This window comes from Vipera ursinii, assembly GCF_947247035.1.
Source record: "Vipera ursinii genome assembly, chromosome: Z".
Taxonomy (NCBI): Eukaryota; Metazoa; Chordata; class Lepidosauria; order Squamata; family Viperidae; genus Vipera; species Vipera ursinii.
The window spans coordinates 26,720,232-26,732,750 of record NC_139517.1 but is presented as its reverse complement, the minus strand read 5'-3'; positions in this window follow the sequence as shown (position 1 = coordinate 26,732,750).

Genomic DNA, 12,519 nt, shown 5'->3' with positions numbered 1-12,519 from the left:
CCCCTTAGATATTGGAACACTGCTATCATGTCACCCCTCACTCTTCTCTTCGTTAAACTAGACATACCCAATTCCAGCAACCGTTCACGATACGTTTTAGCCTCCAGTCCCCCAATCATCTTTGTGGCTCTTCTCTGTACTCTTTCTAGAGTCTCGACATCTTTTTTACATCATGGTGACCAAAACTGGATGCAGTATTCTAGGTGTGGCCTTACCAAGGCATTGTAAAGTGGTATTAGTACTTCATGCGATCTTGATTCTATCCCTCTGTTAATGCAGCCTAGCACTGATTCCTAGAAGGGCACATCTGGACTCAGGACACACAGGAAATAGCCGCAAACAGGAACTGGAAATAAATCCAAACAATAGAGTCCAGGGGGTATAAAAACCCACATGTGGTCAGTCCTTTTTCTGCTGGATCCATCTTTCTGTCTGGCTTTTCTCTGAAATAAACTGTAACCTTCTTCCTAAAGCAGTCATGTTGTTTATCCCCGGCTTGGATGGAACTATGATGAAGACTTTTCTTCCTACAATTTTGGCCACCCAGAATGGGACCCCAAGCTAACCTCTCCAATGGACTGAGAGTGGTAAGCCCCATCTTGGTGGCAGCAGACCCCTTGTGTCTGTGATGGGTTTTCCAGGCCCTGCCCATGTGGAGACAGGGTAGTAAAGGGAGTTTTGGGTTTGAGCTCAAGGGCTGCTTTGGAAAGAAGGTGAAGGTGAGTATCTCTAAATTTTAACTTTAAAGCCCAGGGGAGTGAAAGAAATGTGTGTATGTCTCTGTGTGTGTGAGTGAGAAGACCTTTTTGGCCAGAGCGCAGGACTTTTGTTAGGGAAAAGGGAAAAGCTGTGTGAAAATGGAATGGAATGAGTCAATGAGAGAATTGGATTTGGGGCAACCAGTTGGTAAGGCCTCTAAGCAAACCCCACCTATAGGAAGGGCCCATACTAATGCAAAAAAGAAGGAGGCTGGGTACCTGTCGTGGCAGGTCCTCCCCAGACATTTTTTTTTTTTTTGGTCTGAAAAGTGACAGCAAGACGTTCTCTAGGTAGGAAGGGCCCGTACTCCGTTAGGGAATCGGAGTCTTCTGGGTAAATTTTTTTAGTGCCGAAAAACTGACAGGCGGGGCGGCAGGGATAATGTCGCTAAGAGTGGCTGGGAAGTGCCACTGGGAGCGGCTGGGAAGTGCTGCTAGGCACCTGACTAAGCCAACTGAACCCCAAATCGTAAGGGGCACATGTTTAGCTGTAGTTTGAGGGTGGAAATTAGGACACCCATTGGAGATTTGCTCGAGGTGTGGGATGAGAGGCGAGTGCCCTTCCTGCATGGTATGAAAAGGAAGCGAGCAAGACAAATTTGTGAGGGGTTTTGCTGGAAAACCAGTTTGGCTAAATAAAGGTACTCAAAGGGAAAATAAGAAATAGTGATTCTCTCTCTCTTACTCTCTCTCTCTCTATGGAACCAGATGGTATGTTTAAGATGCGCCTTCCCTAATTTGAGTTAATGGTGGGAATGACTAGGATGTGTAAAACTAAGACTTCTGTTTCCTTTTCTGTTCTCTTGTCTTTGTGTGTATGTGTGTGTCAAAGTTTGTGTGTGGGGTAAATGTGACTGTTAACTGTCTCTAACCCAAAGAGAAAAGAATTCTAAAATTCTGCTAGAAATTCTGCTTAAAATAAGCTACCAAAAAGAAAATACCCTCACTCTGTCTGTCTGGCCAACAAACAGAGTGAAGAAAAATGTGTTTCTTTGTTTTACTTCTCCCTTTCTCTCTATGTATTCTTAAGAAGAGCCCAAAGTTAGCAGGAGGGAATGTTTTAAGTTCACCTGCTGGAAAAGTTTCACTCTTGCATTTAATAAGAATGATAAAGTTGGAAGGGACCTTGGAGGTCATCTAGTCCAACCCCTTGCTCAGGCAGAAAACCCTATAACAACTTTATCAAATGCCTTACTGAAGCCCAAGTAAATTGTATTCACAGCACTCCTCTGCTCTACTAACTTTGTCACTTGGTCAAAGAATGGAATAAGATTTGTTTAGCATGATCTGTTTTTGACAAACCCATGTTGGCTTTTAGTAATGACTTTGTTTGCCTCTAGGTGTTCGTTGATTTGTTGTCTGATTATCTTTTCCAGAATCTGCCCAGGTGAGGTCAGGCTGATAGGTCTGTAGTTTCCTGGATCTATTTTTTTTCTCTTTCCTTTCTTCTTTTTTTAAGATGGGAACTACATCAGCTCTTCTCCAGTCCTCTGGTAGTTCCCTAGTGCTCCAGGATCTTTGAAAAATATAGTTCAGTGGTTTTGAGATCATATCTGCCAGTTCCTTGAGAAACTTGGGGTGTAATCCATCCGGTCCTGGTAATTTGAACTTGTCTAGGCTGGATAGGTGCTCACTTGCCATTTTCTTGCCTAACTTAATTTGTGTTTCTAATCTATTTTTATTGTATTGTTTTTGATAGGTTGGACTGGTTTTTTTCCTTTCCCTTTGTGTAAAGACAGATTAAAATAATAATGAGTTAAATAGTTCTGCTTTCTCCCTATTGCTTGTCACCTTCTTGCCACAATTATGTCTTTAATTATTTCTTTTTTTTTACATGTTGAAAGAAGGGTTTTTTTTGTTATGTTTGATTTTGGTCACAAGCCTTAATTCATTTTGAGCCTTAGCTTTCCTCACTTCATCTTTGCAGGCTTGGTCTATTTGCTGATATTCTGCTTTAGTTATGTGCACCTTTCCATTTTTTATGGTTCTTTTTATCTTTCAATTTATCAGAGAATTCTTTATGCAGCCATACTAATATCTTTTGAGAGGTGTTATTTTTCTTTGTTGGTATTGTGCTAGATTATTTTTTTCAAAATTTCCCAAGCTTTTGGAATTGTTTTTCCCTTGTGGATTCTCATTCATGGGATCCCTCCCAAGCCCTCTCTGTTTATTGAAATTAGCTCTCTTAAAGTCCAAGACTCTAGTTTGACTATGTTCTATTGCTTCCTACATACCTTAGTTAGCTGACTTGCAAAAGGTTCATCTATTTCCTCTGTTTGGTTGGGTGGCCTATAGTATACACCTAATGTATGGCAATGTCATCCCCCCCTTTTATATTGTGCCAAATGCATTCAAGAGTTTTCATCATTGTTGTGCTCTATTTCTGTAGAGATGTAGTCATTTCTTATATAGAGAGAAACTCCACCTCTTTTATTTGGTCTGTTTCCTTTAAATGATTCTATTTGTGGGATTCATCCCACTAGGTTTCCATAATGGCAACATTATCATATCTGTCCTCATTTACCTGAATTTCTAGTTCACCCTATTTACTGTTCATACTCTGTGCATTGGTGTATAGACATTTGAGTCCTTTATAACTGACCCTGTGTTTACTTTCTACATAACCTGTGTGTGGTGCCTGAGTTCCCCTTATTTTCTTACCACCTGTTTGGCACTTGGCTGTTAAAAGCTTGATTTTGCTTGATAGCAAGGTTGATATTCTTGTCCACACACAAATCTATGTTACATGCACTGCTAACCCTGTAGTTTTTGATTCCCGGGGACAGGGATGTTCTGTATCAATTAACTCACTGTCCCCATTGTTTAGCTTAAATATTCCTCCAGAAAATCTGTCTGTACATTTATTGCCAAATAACTCAGTCCCTTCAATGGATGCAAACAGTTTTTTGGGTTTTTTTACATTGTTTCATTAAATGAGACCTTTTATATATGTTCTCTTACCAGAATCCACCCTTTCTTTTGTTCTCATCTGGGATGTCCCCATTTTGTCTGCCTGTTCCTTTAACGGCAGTATAAATACCTTTTCAAAACTCTGCCTGCAAGCTACCCCCCCCACACTTCTCCTTTTTGTATCTCCTGTGCTCCATGCCTTTGTCTGCCTTTCCTGGGAGAGCCCACCCAGAAAGCGGGGAGTTCTTTTTTTTTTTTTTATTGAAAAGTTTTATAAAATACAATTTTCCTTTAAAAAAACCCCCCTTCCCCCTCCCTCCTCCCCTCCCTACCTCCCCCCTATCTCCCCCCCTCCCCCTCCCCCTCCTCCCTCCCCTACCTCCCCCCCTCCACTTCCCCTCCTCCCCCCTCCCCCCCCCCCCCCGACTTCCCAGAGCAAAATACAAGGTATATATCTAAAAGGCAATCATAAACAATCATATACTAACAATTATAAACTCTAAAATCCATCACTCTCTAGCTTGTATATAGTAAACCAATCCTTAATAATACTAAATATATATAAAAAACTAAAATAAAAGAAACCTAGCATCATTCCCATCTATGTTCTTCCACAATTCACTATTACCTTAACATATTCTCATTTGCACATTAATAAATAGTTCTTACACAAATTAACCCACATTAACCCACAAAACTTTCTTCCTCTTCCTCTGTAGTAAGTTGTCCATTAAATCTATTACCATACATAGCATCCCAAAACTTTTTTTTTTTTTTTTAAAAACACAACTACCACTTAACTATAAATATTTTGTGGAAGTTCCATAGATTTCTACTGGTCTTATTTTTTTTTCTTTTTTGAGCGTTTTAAGGCAGCACGCGTCACCCTCTGTTCTCTAAGATCATCCAAAAGAGTTGCAGCTTGAACTCCTCCTGTACCCTTCTCGTCTATCTGTGCATCTTCATCCTCTTGATGTTCTCCTTCTCCAGATCCCTCTGCAGCTTCCAGAAGTGTTGATGGGGTTACTTTCAAAACATTATTATAAAAATCATGCGCTTGCTTCACATTACTCAAACAGTACCTTTTGCCATCATACATGAAGCTCAACCCAGCTGGGATCTCCCATCTGAACCTTATATCTCTTTGCTTGAGCTCTTGCACAAGAAATATAAAATCCTTCCTTCTCTTTAAAATCTTTGGAGGAATTTCTTTTAGAACCAAAACTTGTTGACCAGCAATCACAACTTTGGTATCGTAGGCAGCTTGTATAACTTCATCTCTAATTTCCCTTTTTACAAAATAAACCACCACATCTCTAGGCAACTTTCTCTGTTTAGCAATCCACGAATTCACACGAAACACTTTGTCCATACCTTGTTTTAATTCAGATGCTGGATGGTTCAATACTCCCTCAAAAGCCTCAGAAACCAGTTGCTTTAAATCTTCCTTAATATTCTCTTTTAGGCCTCTAATTCTCACAGCAAACTGCATCTGGTAAAATTGGGCCAAGCTCTGTTCACTGTCAATTTTGTCCTTTAAATCTTCAATTTCCAATACTTTTGCTTCTAATAAAGCATTCTTTTGAATCAAGTCTTGCACTTGATCATCCAGCACCTCCACACATTTAGCAACTTTTTGCACTGAGGACAAAATGTCTACCTTCATTTCTCTAAGTTTCTGTTCCATCCTTTCTTCCATTCTCTGCTCCAATTTCTCCAATTTCTCCTCCATCTGTACAAATTTAACACCCATTGACTCCAAAATTAACTGGGTATGTTTTTCAAGATCCTTCGATGTCAATACATCAGGAGAATGCAACGCCTGCAGCAATGATTGTTGTTGCACCGGAGAATTTCCAGCACTCCGAAAAGTTCTAGGGGGAGGTTTAGCCGCCATCTTTTACGGGGAGTTCTTGTTCTCATGTCTTTCAGCTCTGCACAGATGACCCCACCCCCAACCTTTGGAAGCAGAACACACACTGACTCAGATGCCATGGAATTGAGTTTTGAATCCAGCCATCTACAAAAGACACCATGCAACCTGAGGATGTCCCAAGTTCTATCAGTCCCCCAGATGTTGTGTCTGTAGATTAATTAAAAGGGACTTTCTAGAAGCGGGAAGCTCTGAGTGCAATTATTGGCTATTGCAATTTAGGCGGGAGTTTCCGGGCTGGGGATTGGCCACTGTTTGAATGTAGCTGACTATATAAGGGGGAGTTTAAACGGTTAATTGCCAGTTGACTTATGCTTGTGTTAATAAACGTTCTTGCATTAAACCTCACGGTGTGATCGTCTATTGGAACCTAACAATTGGCGACGAAGGTGGGATAGAGGACAGATCGGTGAAGGAATGGCGAATTCAGCTGTGCGCGAGGCGGGAAAATTCAAACGCGGTCAACCGAACTACAACGCTGCCGAAAAATTTTCCAATGGCACAAGTCGGCTCATTGAAAGAGTTTGACCCGCGGTTTCCAGAAGACTGGGAAGAATATGTAGGCCAGGTTGAAGGGTTCCTGTTAGTAAATGGCATTACGGACGACAGGAAGAAAGCCGCGGCTCTTTTGACCATTAGCGGGACGCCTGTGTATCGGATTGCCGTCGGCCTGTGTCAACCGCTGCCGGTCTCTAGCGTCTCGTATGCAGACTTGTTGGCAAAATTGAAGGTACACTTCACGCCAAAAAGGTCTGAATTATTTTGGAGACGGATTTTTGAAAAAAGGAATCAAAGACCTGGCGAATCAATTACACAGTTCGTGGCAGCGGTTAGAGAGGCGGCTTTGAGGTGCAAATATGACAACCTCGAGATCCGGATCCGAGATCGAGTGGTGCTCGGCTTGCGGGACGAGAATCTACAAAATCGAATCATCGCCAAGCCCACGGGAGATCTACAGGAAGTCCTTGATGAACTATTAACTTATGAATCAACAGGAACGCGAGACACCCCCCCGAAACAGCATGGGCTCTGCAGCCGAACTTAGAAAGCCATGTGGACAGCGGGGAGGTGGACCAGCAATGGGAGGCCGACATAGCTGAGATCTCCAGACGATTTGGTAAGATGGCAGCCAGACCACCGCGGACCGAAGCTCCTGACCAGGCCAGAAGACTACAACCACAAGCAGCGCAGAGAGTGCCATGAGACAGCCTGCCCAGATCCAGAGACCAGGACACCAGATGTGGTAGCTGTGGGGGCAACCACCCCAGATCAACATGCAGATTCCGCACAGCGAAATGCAGATCGTGTGGAAAGACCGGCCACATCCAGGCCATTTGCCGCAACCGGACGCGAGACAACCGAATCCACGAATTGGACGTCTGGGCCGAAGGTAAGGTAACCCCCCGGGAGCATGGCATAGAGACCCTTAGACCTAGGGCACAACAATCCAAACGCGGGGAGGGGGCGAGAGTCAACCACATAAGACAACAAAAAATAAATCACGTACTGAGGCCTAAATTAAAAATCGTAGTCCAGTTGCAAGGAATACCCTGCAAAATGGAGGTAGACTCAGGGGCCTCAGTATCAATAATTTCATTCGAAACCCTGAAATACATTGAACGGGAAAGCGGTCACAAAATTCCGCTTAAACCGACAGGGATCCAGCTAGCCGATTTCCAAAAATCCCCCATAAGCATTAAGGGAAAAATCTCCATTAGGGTTAGTTATAAGGGGTTCAATGGATCATTGGACCTGTTAGTGACCAAAAGCCAAAGGACCAGTTTAGTAGGCCTTAATTGGTTCCCTGCTTTAGGAATTTGGGTAGGGGGAATAAATACAATTCAAAGTAAGACCCTCAAATCTGTTTGCGATGAATTCGCAGACGTATTTGATGGATCTTTAGGCAAATATAAAGGCCCCCCCATTAATTTTAATTTGGACCCCGCTGTAAAACCGATTAGATTGAAGGCCCGGAGGGTACCTTTTGCCCTTAAACAAAAAATCGAGGCCGAGCTTGATAAGCTTGTAGGCCAAGGCGTACTTGAACCGGTCGAGGGAGGCCTGTGGGAGACACCAATCGTCACACCCCTTAAACCTAATGGGGATGTGAGGATTTGTGCCGATTATAAGGCCACTCTAAATTTAGGAATGAAAAAACACGCTTACCCGGTCCCAACGGTGAAGCAGGTCCTCGCGACGATCCAGGACGGCGCCATCTTTGCCAAGCTCGACTTGGCGCAGGGGTATTTACAGCTTACCGTGTCTAAGGAAGCCGCCGAGGCCCAAACGATTGTAACCCACAAGGGAGCGTTTCGAGTTCACAGGCTTCAATTTGGAATTGCAGCAGCTCCAGGCATCTTTCAAGAGGTGATGGAGAGGACCTTAAAGGGCATACCTGGTGTATGCCCTTACTTTGATGATGTCCTGATTGCTGGAAAAACTGAAGAAATATTAGCTGACCGATTGGAACAGGTACTGGGGAAATTTAGAGCTGCAGGACTTAAATTAAAAAGGGAAAAATGTTTTATAGGAGTTAAATCAACAGAATTTTTAGGGTTTAGAATTGATGAGAAGGGCATTCACCCAACAACTGAAAAAATTAAAGCAATTAAATTGGCACCTGAACCAAAGAATAAGGCTGAATTACAAGCCTTTTTAAGATTAGTCAATTTTTATCATACATTTTTGCCACATAAGGCTGCCATAGCTGAACCACTACATAGACTCTTAGAAAAGAAAACCCCTTGGCAATGGCAAGAAAAACATAGAACCAGTTTTCAAACTTTGTAGGACATTTTGTCTAGCCATTCCACTGTTACACACTTTATTGAAAATAAGCCAATTTATTTAGCATGTGATGCTTCACCCTATGGTGTGGGTGCTATCATTAGCCATATGGATGACAAGGGTCAACAAAAGCCAATTGCTTATTATTCGAGAACACTTACAAAAGCCGAAAGAAATTATGCCCAAATTGACAGGGAAGCTTTAGCAATAGTGGCAGGTGTAAAAAAGTTCCATGATTACCTTTATGGTAGGAACTTTACCATTTACACTGACCACAAACCCTTATTGGGATTGTTCACCACTGATAAGCAGACACCTCAGATCATGTCTCCTAGGATGCTTAGATGGTCCATATTCCTCTCAGCATACTCATTCTCCCTAAAACATAGACCGGGCAAGGAAATGGGCCATGCAGATGCCTTAAGCAGGTTGCCATTAACGGACACTGAGAGGGATCCTGCTCCAGTGGGTCAGATTCTGTCATTACATGAAATACCTGAGTGCCCATTAACTGCAAAGGACATTGCCATAGCCACTAAGAAAGATCTAACACTTAACAGAATTTCAGCATGGGTTCAGGGGGGATGGCCCAATAAGAATCCAGACCCTAAATTCACACCTTATTTTAGGAGAAAAGATGAATTATCATCTCATTTGGGATGTTTGTTGTGGGGCAGCCGAGTGGTAATTCCTAAGATTCATAAGGAAGTCAGTATTAGCTGAATTACATGATGATCACCCAGGAATAGTACGCATGAAGGCTCTAGCTAGAAGCCATTTGTGGTGGCCTGGGTTAGACACTGCAATTGAAGAGTGCGTAGCTGGTTGCTACCTATGTCAACGTTCTAGGCCGGAACAGGCTCACACTACTACACACAAATGGGAGGCGGCTAGGAATCCATGGTCACGTATCCATATTGATTTCGCAGGCCCATTTCAAGGACTAACATTCCTAGTTGTGGTAGACAGTTTTTCCCGGTGGTTGGAGGTTGTGCCTGTTAAAACTATGTCATCAGCTAAAACAATTCAGGTTTTAAGGGGCCTCTTTGCCACCCATGGGTTACCTGACGTGATTGTCTCTGACAATGGGCCCCAATTCACCTCTGCTGAATTTCAGGATTTCCTCAAGGCCAATTGGATTAGGCACATGACTTCGGCACCCTTTCACCCGTCCACCAATGGCTTGGCTGAACACAACGTCCGAACAACAAAAGACGCTCTGAAACGCATCATCCGCAGCAACTGGCAACAGAGATTGGCACAATTCCTTCTGTCACAGCATACTACACCCTGCACAGCCACTGGGAAGAGCCCAGCTGAAATGAGGTGGGGAAGAAGATTAACAACAAAGCTGGACAGACTTCACCCTGACAGACTACCCACAGAAGCTGAGGCAGCTATACCAACCCGGTCCCTCAACATTGGTGACTTAGTGTGGGCCAGGAACTATGGTCCGGGTGACAAATGGGTACCGGGAGTGGTCACTGATGTCACGGGACCATTGTCCTATTCTATTGAGGGGGAAGGGAATAGAGTGATTAAGAGACATATCGACCAATTAAGGAAAAGGGCCCCAGAAATTGATATTGTAAAAAATGATGTGGGCCAATACACACAGGCTCAAGATGTCATATTCAGTCCTGACCGCCTGAGCTCAACAATTACCAGGGACGGTGAGGGTGGAGTTGAAACACAATCCAGGCTACCAAACGTAGTGTCTCAGGGGGGCAATGATGACTGGGAGTTGATTCCAAGGGGTAGCCCAAGTGCATCTCATACGGGTCCAGAACACCAACAAACTCAGCAACAACAAACTCAACAACAACAAAACACTAACATTGTATCATCAGAGCCCTTGGCCCAAACAGCTGGGACAAGTGCCAATAGCCAGACAGCAAATGAGACGGTTGCCAACAAGAGTAATAGATACCCTACCAGGGTTCACAAGCCACCATCATATCTGAGAGACTATGTTAATAAATAACATTAGTGGGGGGGGAAGGGGTGTTGTGTCTGTAGATTAATTAAAAGGGACTTTCTAGAAGCGGGAAGCTCTGAGTGCAATTATTGGCTATTGCAATTTAGGCGGGAGTTTCCGGGCTGGGGATTGGCCACTGTTTGAATGTAGCTGACTATATAAGGGGGAGTTTAAACGGTTAATTGCCAGTTGACTTATGCTTGTGTTAATAAACGTTCTTGCATTAAACCTCACGGTGTGATCGTCTATTGGAACCTAACACCAGATACCTGTGAAAAGCTGAAGGAAGGAGCCATGGGACCCCATGTGAAGTCTTAGAAGAAAATAGGACTATGAGGGAGGGTGCAAACTCATTGTAAAGTTTTCTTTCTTGTTCCATTTGTATTGTAATAAGCCAGTTGAATGTATCTATGGAGAGATGGCATTTGGGAATAGTTGGCACAGCAAGTCCTGAACACCTTGGGACTTCTGTATGGGGGGAGGGAAAATTTATCCAGAATGTTTGTATTGCCTGTTTGTATTAGTAGCTGCACACACACACACCCCTTTAGAATCACATTGAGTATCCCTTCCACTTACCCTCAGTAAAGCTCCAGCCTGATTCTTGCCCTGTGTCCTTAAAACTCTGTAGGAACAGCCTCTAGCAAAATTCCAAGGGGGAGGGAACCAGCCCCCTCAGGTGATTTGCAATTCATATGCCATGACTGATGTAGCAGGAAAGAGATCTAAGCCCTGAATATCTTGCACTGGTGGACTCAGATTGGGCTCACTATGTGCAATTTAAAGAATTTAATAGCCTAGTTTGCATACTGGCCAGCCTCAATTGGACATTACAAACCTGGATGCATTGAACTAAAAGCTAAGGCAGGAAACAACTCTTGAAAATGGGCAGCCAGTGGTTATGTACCGAGGCAAACCATGGCTGTGAAGAATTTTGGGAGGAATGCAAACCTGACTGGAAGCTAAAGGTGACATCCAACATTCAAAAATAATTGGCATAGAATATTGGTAACTATAAATTTCTTTTCCACCAAATTTTTGCCCTGAGTTTTAGAACTTTATGGGCAGCGATCTTTTTCTGTTGCTTCCATTAGTGTTTTTCTTCTTTTTGCATTAACAATTTAAAGCTTTTTTTTCACCAAGTATCTATTGACCAGACCAATTTTAATCTTGTGCCAGTAAAAGTGTGTCACCCACACCATTATGGCACAAAGGGAGGATTGAGGGAAGTCAGCTCCCCAGAGAAGGAAATATTAAAAGGGCAGAAAAATATATTTCCTAAAAAGAAATTGAAGAACCAGGAAAGCATGCCCAGTTTTCTTAATAGTCTCAGGTCTCCTTCCCCCCCCAAGTGGAAAACCAGTTCTATAGACATGCAAATGTGAGCCATCAAGAAGGTTGGAGCCAGGAGCTTAGGTAGACAAGGCTTAACAAAGACATACCCCAGCTCCAGGGAAGCAGGGGCTGGGACATACAACCAGCAAGATTTCTAGAAGGGCACATCTGGACTCAGGACACACAGGAAATAGCCCCAAACAGGAACTGGAAATAAATCCAAATAGAGTCCAGTGGGTATAAAAACCCACTACCCACATGTGGTCAGTCCTTTTTCTCCTGGATCCATCTTGCTGTCTGGCTTTCTTCTGTAATAAACTGTAACTCTCTTCCCAAAGCAGTCTCCATGTTGTTTATCCCTGGCTTGGATGGAACTATGAAGACTTTTCTTCCTACAATTCTTACCAAAATGGTTTAAAAGTAATTTCTATCACAATAAATACTATCTGCCTACCTCTACCATTTTAGAGGCTAGAATTCTTTTTAAAATTATTATTCTGTTATTATTCTAATAAGAAATATAGATGCTTCTCTGTGTTTCTTTAACCAATGGTGATGTCTTGGTAAAAAAATGCACTATATGTACATAGTGTTTTTAATAAGTTTTTATTGCTTTTAAAATAAGCAAAAAGACAAAATCTGTTATCTATAGGAAATCTGCTAATAGGCGGCATGTGTAATCATTTCTTCAAACCATAGACTGAATGGGCCATACATTTATCTTTCTAACGTTACCTAGAAATTCTAAAAACCACTTGCTTAAAAAAAAGAGAACATGATACTATTTGATTTATATTTTTCCTGTCCTCCTTATATGA